The sequence below is a fragment of the Mustela lutreola genome, chromosome 2 (assembly GCF_030435805.1).
Source record: "Mustela lutreola isolate mMusLut2 chromosome 2, mMusLut2.pri, whole genome shotgun sequence".
In the NCBI taxonomy this organism is placed as follows: Eukaryota; Metazoa; Chordata; class Mammalia; order Carnivora; family Mustelidae; genus Mustela; species Mustela lutreola.
Window position 1 is genome coordinate 57534998 of NC_081291.1, and position 12152 is coordinate 57547149.

Sequence of the window (12152 nt, forward strand, 5' to 3'; positions counted from 1 at the left end):
AGAGAGAGAGAGGCAAAAGCTATATTGGAGCAAATTATAGTGGAGAACTTCCCTAATCTGGGGAGGGAAGCAAGCATTCAATTTCAGGAGACACAGAGACCCCCAGCTCAAAATAGATCAATACCTTGACATATGATAATGAAACCTGCAAATCTCAGAGACAAAGAGAAAATCTTGAAAGAAGCTTGGGACAAGAGGTCTGTAATCTACAGGGGTAGAAACATAGGCTGGCAGCAGACCTATCCACAGAAACCTGGCAGGCCAGAAAGGACTGGCATGATATAATCAGGGTAGTAAGTGAGAAAACTGTGCAATCAAGATTGCTAATCCAGCACAAAAACAGACATATAGATCAATGGAACAGAATAGAGAACCCAGAAATGGACCCTCAACTGTGTTGTCAACTCATCTTCGAATGAATCCATCAAAATCCGAGAGGAGAACACAAGCAGCAACCTCTTCAGCCTCAGCTGCAGCAACATCTTGCAGGACATGTTTCCAAAGGCAAGAGAAGCAAGGGCAAAAATGAACTATTGGGAGTTCATCAAGATCAAAAGCTTTTGCACAGAAAGGGAAATAGTTGACAAAACCAAAAGACAACTGACAGAATGGAAGAAAATATTTGCAAATGTCTTATCAAATAAAGGGCTAGTATCCAAAATCTATAAAGAACTTCTCAAACTCAACACCCAAAGAACAAATAGTCCAATCAAGAAATGGGCAAAAGACATGAACAGATTATTTCCACAAAGACATCCGAATGGCCAAGAGACACATGAAAAAGTGTTCCACATCACTTGGCATCAGGGAAATACAAATCAAAACCACAATAAGATACCACCTCACACTAGTCAGAATGGCTAAAATTAACAACTCAGGAAACAACGAATCTTGGAAAGGAAGCAAAGAAAGGGGAATTCTCTTACACTGTGCGTGGGAATACAAACCGGTGCAGCTCTGGAAAACAGTATGAGGTTCCATACTGTTTCAAAAAGTTGAAAATAGAGTTGTCCTATGACCCAGCAATTGCACTATGAGGGATTTACCCCAAAGATAAAAATGTGATCCGAAGGGGTAATGCACCCCAATGTTTATAGCAGCAATGTCCACAATAGCCAAACTATGGAAAGAGCCCAGATGTCCATCAGCAGATGAATGGGTAAAGAAAATATATATATGTATGCACACGTACACAATGGAATACTATGCAACCATCAAAAATGAAATCTTGTGATTTGAAACAATGTGGATGAAACTAGAAGATATTATGCTAAGCAAAATAAGTCAATCAGAAAGACAATTATATGATCTCACTCATATGTGGAATTTAAAAAACAAAACAGGATCATAGGGGAAGAGAGAAAAAAAAATGCAAGATAAAATCAGAGAGGGAGACAAACCATAAGAGACTCTTAATCATAGGAAATAAATTGAGGGTTGCTGGAGGGTGGGGGGTATGGGAATGGAGTAACTGGGTGATGGGCATTAAGGAGGGCACATGAAGTAATGAACACTGGGTACTATATAAGACTGATGAATCACTGACTTCTACTTCTGAAACTAATAATACATTATGTGTTAATTGAATTTAAATAAATTTTAAAAAAGAATTGTTCAGGAAAAGGACAGATAAAGTCACCTATGGCTTAGAACTACAGTTTACCAAGCAAGAGCGAAAACCATGCATTTTAATAAAAAGTCAGTGGGAACATAAACATCTTGGACTAGCAGAACTGACACAGTGTGACAGACCAGAATACACATCCAGGTGGGGAATTCAGGGAAAAGAAAAAATGATACGGTCCTAATGGCAGTAGAAACAGGTAACATCTAGGCTCGTGCCCATAAGGAGAGAGACCCACCCTATAAGGACAAATGCCAGAGGAGAACTGAGACCTAGTGGAATCAAAAGGAAAAGCTGTGGAAAGGTTTGGAGTCAGAGGTGGTAGAAGGCACTACTGGAGAAGAGGGGGCAATAGATTTCCTTTGGAAGCTTGGTGGTGAAGGGAAAGAAGGAACTAAGACAAGACACTGTCAAAGAATCAAAAGACAGACCTTTTTAAAAAAAAAAAAAAAGTGTTGGGGCGCCTGGGTGGCTCAGTGGGGTAAAGCCTCTGCCTTTGGCTCAGGTCATGATCCCAGAGTCCTGCGATCAAGCCCGGCATCGGGATCTCTGCTTGAAAGGGAGCGTGCATCCCCCTCTCTGTGCCTACCTCTCTGCCTACTTGTGATTTCTGTCTGTCAAATAAAATCTTTTTTTTTTAAGTGTCTTATTAAAGGAAATGAATAAATGAATTAAAGGAAACTGGTAAGTAGCCAAACTGACCTCAGAAGAGAGGGAAGTCTTTTTTTTTTTTAAGATTTTATTTATTTATTGGACAGAGAGAGACACAGCAAGAGAGGGAACACAAGTAGGGGAAGTGGGAGAGGGAGAGGCAGGGTTCCCGCTGGGCAGGGAGCCCCATGCGGGGCTCGATCCCAGGACCCTGGGATCATGACCTAAGCTGAAGGCAGACACCTAAAGACTGAGCCACCCTCCAAAAACTTGCATATAAAATGAAAAAGGTGGGGGGTGGAGAAGGAGGAGAAGGAAGACAGAAACTGCATAAGCCTCCTACAGAGGACAAGGAAAGACTATCACAGTCCTCAGTTTTGGAATTGATCACAGAGCTGCTTCCTTCTTCTGTTACCCATTCCATGTTTCCACATGAAATCTTCTCCAAGATTTCAGCTGGTCAGAATGGAATAACAGGCCATCCTTCCCAGATGGCCGGCATCTTCAAGTGTCCTACCTGTTAGGGTTGCTGTATTTTCCCATTAAGCATTGCTAAGAGGTGCCCAAGAGAACCCCTTGGGTTACACACACAATCCTTCCTGTCCCACTGTGTAGCAGCAGCTCAAAATTCCCCCAGGGTTATTAGGGACAATCTGTCTAGCCAGCAGAATAAACCCTTTTACCTCCTGTTGGTTCAGTGGCAATAAGGAGCCCCAAATGGCCCGGGTGAAAGTCTCATCTTGCTGTTTAACAAAATCTGCTCTCTTTCCTTTGGTGGAAGCAATTCCTCCTTGGGAGTGAAGACTCCCCAAACCAGCAGAGCTCAAAGTTGCTGGGGCATTTCTGTGCAAGGGTTCCATGCAAGCACCCCTCCCACTTCTGCCCCTTCCTGTCCGCACCTGTGTATTCTGACCATGGAGGAGAAGCCACCATGTCGTGGGGTCTGGGTTCAAAATACATCCTGTATCCCATAGCACAGAACCTGTCCTTCCAAGGTAGTGTCCCACGACTGGCTCTGTAAATTTCATGATGCCATTTCATCTCTGAATTAAGCCAGCTGCTCCTTGGTAACGGTGGCTATACGGCAAACCAGTCAGTGTTTGCTTTTTTTTTTTCTTTCACTTTTTTCACTTAATTCTATTTTTGTACACATGAAATACATGGTTCAAAAGTCAAAACCGCATCAATTTTCAGAAAATCTCACTTCCATCACCATTTTCTCTATCCTTACTTCATTCCTGGCTTTTAAATTGTTAACCATTTTTACTAGTTTCTAGGTATATCAATCCACTGTTTTATTGTGCAAAATTAAGCAAAGATGCACTCAATTTTCCAGGCTTTCCTCCACAAAAAATAACACACCATGCACACCGTTCTGCATCTTGCATTTTCACTTACGATCTCTCCGATTTACACCCTTCTTGCCTTTGCTCTGCGATAACAGCTGGATTCTCCATTTGCCACCTGGAGTGATGTTAAACTTTGTCGATAGAGGGCGCTGGAGGGGCACTGCCGGGTGTTGGGGATTTCTTCCAGGTTCTGATGAGTTTCTGTGTTATTTGCAGGGCAGGTGACTCAGTTTTTCCTGTTTACATCTGCAGCTGGCAGTGCCCTGCCTACATTCTTTAGCACAGCAGCACCCTCGAGGGGAGTTTTCTGATTGCCATTCTTGGCCCAAGGTTTGCAGCCCACCAGGTTCTGCCCATCTGCTCCTTGTTGGGAGTTGTCCTGCTTGCCACTACCTGTCGGTGGTTCCCTGGCTCAGGTTGGTAACTGCAGGGAGCTCTGGTCCCTGGCAACCCAGTGAAATGTGAAGGACAGTGTTGGGAAGTCTGTTTCTACCTGGGGGTTTGTTTCTTCCTCAGACATCTCTTTCAGCCCCACAGCAGTTTTTGAGAGTATGTTTTCTGTCTCTCCTTAGCATTTGTAACTTCTAGTTACAAATTCCTTATATTAAACCTTCCCTGGCCCCAGGGATTGCTCTGTGGCTTCTGCTCCCAGGACTGTGAGGACACCAAGTTGGTGCCTAAACAGTGCGAGGGGGTAGCCCTACCACGATGGGATTTGGTAACTGGTTGGATGGAGCGTGGACTTGAGTGTAGTGCTGAGCACCTTGCCAATGGAAAGTGGGGCGGTGGCTGTCGGTGGTCCGCAGTACCATCACAGTTGGTGATGCTGTTGTCTGTGGTGGAATGACAACTGAAATAAGTGCCTTGGGAACTCACCTGAGGGCTATGGCAGTAATGGTGGGCGCAAGGACTGTGGGGCAGGTGGGTTTTCCTGCGTGCAACACTGGACTGTCCAGAGAGAAAATGGCAAGCCTGGATTCTTTATTTTTTTTAAAGATTTTATTTATTTGTTTGACAGAGAGAGCAAGAGAGGGAACACAAGCAGGGGGAGTGGGAGAGGGAGAAGCGGAAGTCCTACGCTGAGCAGGAAGTCCTACGAGGTGCTCAATCCTAGGATCCTGGGATTATAACCTGAGCCGAAGGCAGACGCTTAACGACTGAGCCACCCAGGTTCCCCAAGCCTGGATTCTTTAACTCCCAACTCAGGGTCTAAGAACTCGACAGTTTTTATGACAGCCCTTAAAAAACAAAACAAAACAACAACAACAAAAAACCCTCTCGTTTCATGTAGCCACGGGGCTGGCAATGGAACTGTGTGTATTGCTGGGTTTACGACAACCATTGAATCCACAATCTTAAAATTTCTTACGTGAGGATTAGGGCACTGATTGGGAAGGGATAGGATCCTGAAACTTAGAATGGGGGCATCTGGTTGGACCTAGATAAAACTGAGACTCTTGAATCCTCATATCACTCTGAGCCTCCCACACAAGTGGAAGTGTCTTCCCCAGCTCCCATATCTGAGGAGACCATCCTTCCTTTGCCTGAGAGCCCTGATACCCACCTGCGGCACATTCAAGAGATGCTCATTTTCCCCCAGACCCATGATAACCACCACCTCTTACCATAAGACCCACAAGGAGGGTCATAGCTGCTGAGCCTCTTCCTGGGACACAAGTACATTTCATGATTCAGGAGGATGTTGCTTACACATCCAAAGAACTACAAGGTAGACCACATTTTGTTTATCTATTCATCTGCTGACATTTGAGTTTTTTGCGTCTTTAGGCTATTGTGAATAGTGCGGTTGTGAGCATTCATGTAGCACTGTTTGAGTTTCTGTTTTCATTTCTTTTGGATATATACCTAAGAGTGAAATTGCTGAGTCTTATGGCAATTCCAAGTGACTTTTGAACCCATTATTTTGACCTTGTATGCTCAGTGGGATGTAGTCTAAGGACAAAGGGAATTGCAAATAAACCTTAAACTTCACTGAGTTTTATTATAATTAGTAACATGGCTATTGTAAGTTGAAACTACTTTATGTACATTATTAGATAAAGCAAGTAAGTAAATACATTAATCTTAATAAAACTGGTATTTTAATATAAGTAGAAAGATACAAATATATCAAAGAAGTTCAGGGGTGCCTGGGTAGCTCAGTTGCTGAAAAGCAAGCTCAAATAGAACTATGTGTATTGCTGGGTTTACAAGATCCTTGGATGGAGCCCTACATTGGGCTCCCTGATGGGCAGGGAGCCTGGTTCTCCCTCTCCAGCTCCCCTGTGCTTGTGTTCCCTCTCTTGCTATCTCTGTCAGATAAATAAATAAAATCTTTTCTTAAAAAAAAGAAGTTCAGAAACGTTCTATAATGTAAATTTAATTTGTAATTATTAATATTTAATTCATGATTTTAAAAATAGATATTTCTAGACCTGTCCATTGCAGGAACCCCATAATGATGGACTGAAATTGGATATATTGGAGTGTATTAGTTATTTTTTTAAGTTTTATTTAAGTTATCTCTATACCCACCGGGGAGCTCAAACTCCTGAGCCTGAGATCAAGAGTCTCATGTTCTTCTGACTCAGCCAGCCAGGTGTTTATTTATTTTATTAACTCAGCCAATTATTTACTGTTGTAGAAAAATTACCCCCAAACTTAGCAGCTTCCAACAGTACATATTTATTATCCCACAATTCCTGTGGGTCAGAAATTCAGGAAACCCTTAGCTGGTGGTTCCAGCGCAGGATTCTCACTAGGTTGCAGTCATGGTGTCAGCTAGGGGCACGATCCTCTCAAGTCTTGACTGGGGCTTTCAAGCTCGCTCACGTGGCTGTTGGCCAGGGGATTCCACTCTTCACCATGTGGCCCTCTCCATAGCACCACTCCCAGCATGGCAGCTGGCTTTCCCCTACAGTGCGTGATCTAAGAACCAAAGCAATGCCGCATGGTTTCCTATGACCCAGTGTCAGTGACACAGGGTCACTTCTGACTTATTCTGTTCATCAGAAACCAGTCCCTAAGTGCAGCCCTTATGCAATGGGTGGGAATTACACTAGGGGAAGAATGGGGACCATCCTGGAGCCTGCCTAGCATCATCTACCCTCTAGTCTCCAATAATTCATGTCTATCCCACATGCAAAATATGCTCATCCCACTTCTGTCAATTTCATCCCATTATAGCAGCAGCTCAAAGTCCATGATCTTGTCATCCAGGTGCAGGCAAGGATCTCTGAACACAGTTCACTTGTCTCCTGAACTGAAGAAACAAGTGATCAACACCCCCACCCCCAAAGCACACACACCGATGCACAACTGTGAGACAGGCATAGGATAGCCAATGTAGAGCTATTCCTAAAGGGGAAAAATGGAAGGCACACAGCAGTGATCCAAGGCAGTTTGAAATGCAGCCAAGAAAATGTTGGGACTTGGTCCTATTCCTGCCCTGGAGTGACTCCCCACTGCTCTCGTCGCTTCCCTCTGGGTCATCCTTCCTTTTCCTTGGAAGGTGGCATGTGTTTGCAACAGTGTGATTTTCTCAGCCTGTTTTCTGCCAGAAGAATTTTGGATGTCCAATGACCTCTTTTCATTTCTTACAGTCTCTGTGCCTTTCAGACAAGGGCGTGAATCCTAAGAGGCGCACCATGGGACACCATCTTGAAGGTTGGGTACCAGTTGGTGTAAAGTCAAGTTTTTCAATATAGAAAGAGAAGTAAATATGTCAGAAATACATACATTCCCTAACTGTGTTCACTAAGCGGAATTGGGAGCATTGAAGATCTCAGTCGTCATGAGTGTACCTAGTGCCCAGATCTTGGCTTCTGAACACTGTTCTCCAGAGCTCCAAGGAGTAATGGCTGACTCCAGGGCAAGGGCAGGAAAAGTACAAGATGAGTCTGGAGCACTTCGTTGTACCAGAAAGTAAGGACATGCTCAAAATGGCACAGAAGCCAGCTTGAAAGGGTTCCTACTAAACAAGTATGGGTTATTTTGAGTTTTAAAATCAGTAATTACAAATTTATCATTATAAATAAGTACTTATTTTAAAACAAAATATTATCTTTATATGTATTATATTCATTATTATAAATTTTTTATTCATTATTATTAATATCATTACTTAAATATATATATTACAGTGTTATATATGTTATTTATATATTATTAAATATATAGACATTTATATTATACAAATATATTATAAATATAAATATTATATTTATATGTATTATATTTATTATTATAGATAATATAAATTATAAATTAATTTTTACATTTATAAAAATAAATTTGTAAAGACTTATAAAATTTTATTAAAATAAATTGTACTTATTTTAATTTATTTATTTTAATAAATATTTATAAAATTTATAAATTTGTATAAATTATTTGTATAAAAATTTTTAACTGTTATATATAAATATGAATTATGTATTAAATCATGTTTTAAAAAAGGAATCCATATTACCAAGTTAAAAATGAATTAATTAAACATCTGATACAGAATGGGATATTAACATAGTTCAAAGTACTCAGGGCGCCTGGCTGCCTCCATCAGTGGAGGTGTGACTCTTGATTTCAGTTTCATGAGTTCAAGCCATGTGTTAAAAGAATGTACCTTCCCACCACCTTTTTGTTTGTTGCAACATTATTTACAGTAGCCAAGATAAGAAGTCGTAAGTGTCTGTTCATAGATGAATGGATAAAGAAGATGTGGTGTACACACACACACACACACACACTCTCTCTCTCTCTCTCTCGAGACAGTAGAGTATTACCCAGCTATGAAAAAGAACGAAATCTTGTGGTTTACAACAACATGAATGGATCTAGTGGGTATCATACTAAGCAAAGTACTTTCCCACAACAGCCTTACAGATCACAATGGGAAGAAGACCAACCCGTCAATAAAAGAGCCTGGCAGATACCACCTAAATCATGTATACCCAGAAAAATGCAGTGAGAAGAGCACAGTGTTATTTCTGTGATATTCTTGCCAACGATGCTTGCTCTGAATCTAATGAGGAAGCGTCAGATAAGCCTACATTGAGGGACGTTCTACCAAGTAACCAGCCCATAGACTTCAAAAATAGGAAAGTAAAGGGTCCCTGGGTGGCTCAGTGGGTTAAGCCTCTGCCTTCAGCTCAGGTCATGATCTCAGGGTCCTGGGGTTGAGGCCCGCATCGGGCTCTCTGCTCAGCAGGGAGCCTGCTTCCCCCTCTCTCTGGCTACCTCTCTGCCTACTTGTGCTCTCCCTCTCTCTGTCAAATAAATACATAAAGCTTTTTAAATAACAGGATTAAATTTTTTAAGAAATAGGAAAGTAAAAACAAAGTGATGAAAAGTAAAAGAATGGCTGGGGCACTTTTCTAGGTTGAAAAAACTAAATGCAACACATAGTTTGGGGCTTGATTCTTTTTGTTGGAAAGGTGTTGCCAGGGTGATTGGGGAAAAAACCCTGAAGAAAGTCTGAGGTTTAGCTCATGGTAATGCCTCCGAGTCCACATACTTCTCTTGGCGGCTTTATTGTGGCTCCGTGATGTCCACAGGAGCTGCAGACTCTGAAGCCTGGAGGAGGGGCTGGGGGACCTGCCCCTGAGCTCCGTGAAGCAGCTGTTGGCCAGAGGAAGCTTCTCTCCCTCACTCACGAGGGTCTCCATAGGGCTGGGTGTCCTGTTGTGACACACAGCTTCCCCGAGACTGTGTGATATACCATGGGGAGAGAGTGCAAGTTAGGAGCTGAAGTGCCTCCAGCCTATGGGTCACACTGACCCAGAGTGGTACACTGCAGGAGGGGGTGACACACTGTCGTGAAGCTGGGGACCATTGGGAGCCATGCTTGGAGGCCTCCTCCACACTCCCATTCCCTCTGTTCTCCTTTGAGGGGCAAACATTAATCATTTAAAAAGCAACTTTCAGTTGGATGGAATGATAGTTATTTCTTAGTCGTAAAGCTTACTAGATGGCCAGGGAAATTCCGGAGGCACGGGAAGGATACTATTTTCCAAATTTTCCAAGTTAAAGGAAAGAATGGCAGAGAGGAAGAGCATGGCACCTGTTAAAAGTTCTCCCCACACCTGCCCCAGGCCCTGTGCTGGCTGCTTTCATCCTTGTCACCCTTACCTTAAGGAGGAAAGTGGCTCAGACAGCTTGTTACTTGTGCAAGGTTACAGCATTAGTAAGCCAAGGAGCAGGAAAAGAAACCTACTTCTACGAACCTCCCCAGATTCACACATTTCCCTAAGGGCAGAACCAAGGGCAGAAAATGCCTTGTTTATTGTCCGCCCACTTAGCAAATTCATTGAATCGGCTATCCCCGCCCACCTTGGTGACACAGCCAGAAGGAATGGCCTGCATTAGAGTTTGTGGGAAATAATAAAATAACCTGGCAGGTGATTTTCTAATCATGTCCTCAAGAGTTCTCATTGGCAGAAATTCCAATCAAGTAATTATGAGTGACAAGCATGATTTTTTAAATTTTTTATTATTTTTAAAAAAGATTTTATTTCTTTATTTGACAGAGAGTGAGAGAACACAATCACAGAGAGCAGTAGAAGGAGAGGGAGAAGCAGGATCCCCACCGAGCAGGGAGCCCAAATCTGGGCTCCATTCCAGGACCCTGAGATCATGACCAGAGCCAAAGGCAGAGGCTTAACCCACTGAGCCACCCCGGTGCCCCAAGCATGATGGTTTTTTTTTGTTTTTGAGGTTTTTTTTTTTTTGAAGATCTATTTTAGCTCATTAATTTATTTTGAATAAGTAATTTATGTACATGGTACAAATATCAAAAGAAACAACAACAAAAATCAAACAGTAAAATAGTCTTCTGTATTCCTCCTTCTCCCCAGCCTGCCAAATCTCTCTTCCAAGACAACTATTGGCACCAGTGTATTGGGATCCCTTCCAGAGATACTCTCGCAAACAATGCATGTGAGAATTCCTCTTGTTCAGGTAGGTTGATATTTTATTCCAGTATAAAATCTATGAGGATCAGGGGCATCTGGGTGGCTCAGTGGGTTAAGCCTCTGCCTTCGGCTTGGGTCATGATCTCAGGGTCCTGGGATCGAGCCCCACATCGGGCTCTCTGTTCAGCAGGGAGTCTGCTTCCCCCTCTCTCTGCCTGCTGCTCTGCCCTACTTGTGATCTCTCTCTCTCTCTCTGTCAAATAAATAAATAAAATCTTTTAAAAAAAAATCTATGAAGATCAGAAAGTTCTTGACAAAATATTAAGAGAGTCACCAAGCTTCAACACAAGCATCCGTGTTGCAAACATCCTTATCTTACTGTTTACTCTCAGCCGTATTTCACCATCTTTGTGGATCTTATCGATAGAACTTAGCTTCCAGTCATTCTCATGGATACAGACACAGAACCTTGCATTATCCTTAGTTACACATGTCTGAATCTTCTTAAAGGTCAAGTGCTGTCCCTCTAGGACTACTGAAAGGTAACCAGCCCACGGTTCCCCTTATCCCTTCCTATACTGGATCCCCTGTTTCCTGGGAGTCATGGCCTTTTTCTCACTCTGTCTCTTTGGTCTGATAGAGCGTTATCCTCCAGTGGCTTCTTGGGAAAAGATGTGTACGTGGGAGATAAGTTATTTGAGCCTTTGCGTGTCTAAAAAATGCCTTTATTTTTTCCTTCTTATTTTACTGAGAAAATAACTTGCAGAGGACTACCCAGCAGACTTGGAAAAGGACCCATTTAGCTCTTCTCAAATGCCTCTTACCCAATATTCTGTATTTAGCCATTCCTTACTCTCATTTCAGGAGATACTGGCCTTTCCAGTTCCCAAGATTTTGAGATATCTGTAGTATAAAGATTGCTTCTCAAATTTCTCCATGCCAGCTTGGGGGTTGGGTGTATGCTAAGCCACTGACAACTTGTCCATCTGTTTTCCAACTTCCAGATTTTTATTGTGTTTTCTCCTCTCTTGTTCTCTTCATGTTTAAGGATTTATCTTTTGTGCTGTTCTTTTAAAAACCCTTATTCCAGTTTTAGTGGGAAGGGAGAAAAATGGGTGGATGGGTGCAATCCACTCCAGAATGCCAGCCTGACTTAATTTTGATCTTATTTATCGAAAAAGATCATTAGGATGTATTTATTATATTCATACCTTGCCTTTTTTCCGCAAAAGATCCTATGCTGAGAATGTTGTTTTGGACAGTGTCTAGATCTCCTTCCTCAAAAATGTTTCCTGATTCCGTTACTGGGTATTGCTGGTAAACTTAGAATCCATCAGAGACATTCGTGTAGTTCTTTTCCCCCAAAAGCTGAGCTTTAGAGCATGCTCAGAAGCACCTAGCTGCTTCTGCCTACGAAGAAATACATTGCTGACCAGGACCTAAGAGCTTTATCAAGGCATTTGCATTTCTTGCTGGTCATAAACCAAATGTCTGTCCTTTTTAGTTTTTCATAGTATTCCCTTAGGTCCTGTAGCCTTGTCTAGGATCAAAGCCATAACAAGGGAGAGGTTGTAAAAGAGAAACACCATTGCATTAACTTTGGATCTAAAATCCACCCTT